General features: G+C 33.9%; 1 long non-coding RNA gene across 1 annotated transcript; it reads right to left on the reverse strand.

Annotated features, from left to right (window-relative positions):
- Window positions 1-321: 321 nt before the first annotated feature.
- LOC145572247 (uncharacterized) lies at window positions 322-2,233 on the reverse strand. Its single transcript, XR_014096748.1, has 2 exons — window positions 1,806-2,233; window positions 322-822 (listed from the first exon to the last, which is right to left on the reverse strand). It is a non-coding gene; the product is annotated as an uncharacterized LOC145572247 (long non-coding RNA).
- Between the last annotated feature and the right edge of the window lie 309 nt (window positions 2,234-2,542).

Consider the following 2,542-nt stretch of genomic DNA (forward strand, 5'->3'; position numbering starts at 1 on the left):
GTAGTAAGCTTGGTTATTATGTGGTGGCACTAGTAGAAAAACATTTATTTGCAACGGTTAAAAATTATTCATCTGCTGCATTTTTGGAGTGGCGGCAAACGCCACAAATTAACGCATTAATTTGCTGCGTTTAAGAACTGCAGCAAATCAATAGATTGATTTGCAGCAGTTGTATCCATTAACCCCTGCAAATAAATATATTTTTACAATTAATTAAAAGCGTTATTTTTGCATTTGTATTTGTCCAGCACGCTATTAATATGCTATTTTAATCAAAAAAAATTGTTAATACTCTTATTTGCACCAGCAAAAAAACCAAAATTGCACCTTAAATTGATACACACACTTTAATAAATATAAATAAACTTAAATATTTCCATTAATAAAAACCTGTAAAATTACACTTAAAAAAATACAATATGATATCGTTTTGCAGTTCAACAGCTTAACATTATACAACAGGAGCACATCCACAATAAGGTAAGCAACAGACCACATCAACATACTAGATTACAAATTCTAAGATCTAATGACCAAAGTAGCAATAGTAGTAGTGGGCAGCAACAACAATTGTGTAGAGCGGGAAGTAACAAGAGCAGCCTCCAACAGAGAGCAAGTAGCAGTGGCACAAGCACGCAACAGGTACGAGAGAAGCAGCAGCATCGGCACCTATAAGAACTAGGCTTGCAACTTTCTTGCTTCCCTCCTAAAGTCTTAACACAACAAATTAAAAGGGGATAGATTACAATAGAACAAAATGACATATGATAATCTCGTTCATACCCTCTATATCTTCCTAACCCGTTATTACAGTCCACCATCCTACAAAAAAGACAATAAGTAAACCCAAAAGGGATGCCCATATGCCATACATGTTAAAAAATAAAATTAACACCAAGAAATATATATACAAAACTATTTCAGCCACAATAGACAGATTAAATTGTAAAAGCACATATTTAGGGAAGTTAGAAAACATACAGTATCAATAATGGTCAAAATGTACCTTAATTCATTCCAGCAGGCTTCAAAAAATATTTTCTTTTTATGTATCAAGCTTTCATTACAATTGAACTACCTACTGTGACAAAAAATATATGATACTAGCAATAGAAACTAAAGAGCTAATTTCAATCTTCATCTCTATAATTTAATATAAGATAAAGAATAAACATAACATTTTGTGGTAAGATGAAGATAAAACTATGCTATCATATTGAAGGCATCTAAAAGTATGCAAAATAATGGTCACAAACTATCTTCTAAATCTTCAAGATGACTACATTAGCAAGATTTTTTAGATATATCTCCAACATCACGCCTCCCATTAAGTTGTATTATTTTCAATGTTTTGCTATTTTTAATTATCACTAAATCTCATCTTTCCATTTCCCACAGATCCAATGCTCTAAAATCCTCCTTATCTCACTCAACATATTCTCTGTCTTTCATATCTCCACCCTCACAGTCACAAATATATTTCAGCTTATATAGAACAAACCAACATTCACCTCCTCAAATTCAACCACAACCCCATACATAAATAATGCTACAATATAACAGCAAGAGAATAAATATCCAAAATAACATAAATCGAAATATTATTTGTGGGTAAAAATATCCAAAATAACATAATAGTTCCGTCAAGAGACGAGGACTAACAAGTGCTCTATGACTTCCAATTCAATTATTTGTGGAAAAAAATGAGATGCAACATCTGAACAACTTCTCAAATTCATCAATTATATTAAAAAAAATATGAAAAATAAATAATTCATAAAAGAGTAGATAATAGAAGTGGGTACCATGAAATTGGAGGAGGAAAGAGAAACGAAGATGCATCGCCAAAGAGTAACAATGGTGGTGGAAAAGAAGTGAAGCGTCGACGGTGGGTGAGAGCACTGAATTGAAGCCGCGCCGGTGAGGATGACGGTGACTGAGAAATTTAAAGTCGTGCCGCTGATATTTGAGTGATGCGCCGTTGAGGTTTGAGGGAGAGAGAGTGTGGACTAAGAAATAAGGGTTTTAGGGGGTAATAAAGGCAAGATATTGATTTGTATCGGTTTACAAGATTAAACCCCTGCTAAAAAATAAATTCAGTTAAAAGAAGTATTATGTACCCACAAAACACACATTAATTTGCAGCGGATAGCCAAAAACGCATCAAATTAAAAGCAGCAAATAAATATTTTTCTTGTAGCGTGGCTTGCTTGAAAGTGGTGTGGTAGTCTTGTGGTTGACTTTCTGATTGTGGTTGATAGAGGAGTTTTTGGTTGAATTTTGGTTGTTATCTTTGTGGAGCAAACATGTCGAAAATCATGAAAGCTCTCACCTCCAAAAATAGAAAAACACAAGTAACAATTGAGGAACCCTCACCCACAAATTCACCCTTTTCTCAAACACAACCGAACTATGATCCTTTACCATTACCAAAAACACGAGTTGTTAATCCAAACCACAAACCAGTTTTTGCCGACTTTAAAAAACGAACCGTAAAGCCCTCTCGACATTATCATCAAGAGAGCATGATCAAATTGGGGAT

The sequence above is a fragment of the Chenopodium album genome, chromosome 12 (genome assembly GCF_948465745.1).
Source record: "Chenopodium album chromosome 12, dcCheAlbu1.1, whole genome shotgun sequence".
Lineage (NCBI taxonomy): Eukaryota > Viridiplantae > Streptophyta > Magnoliopsida > Caryophyllales > Amaranthaceae > Chenopodium > Chenopodium album.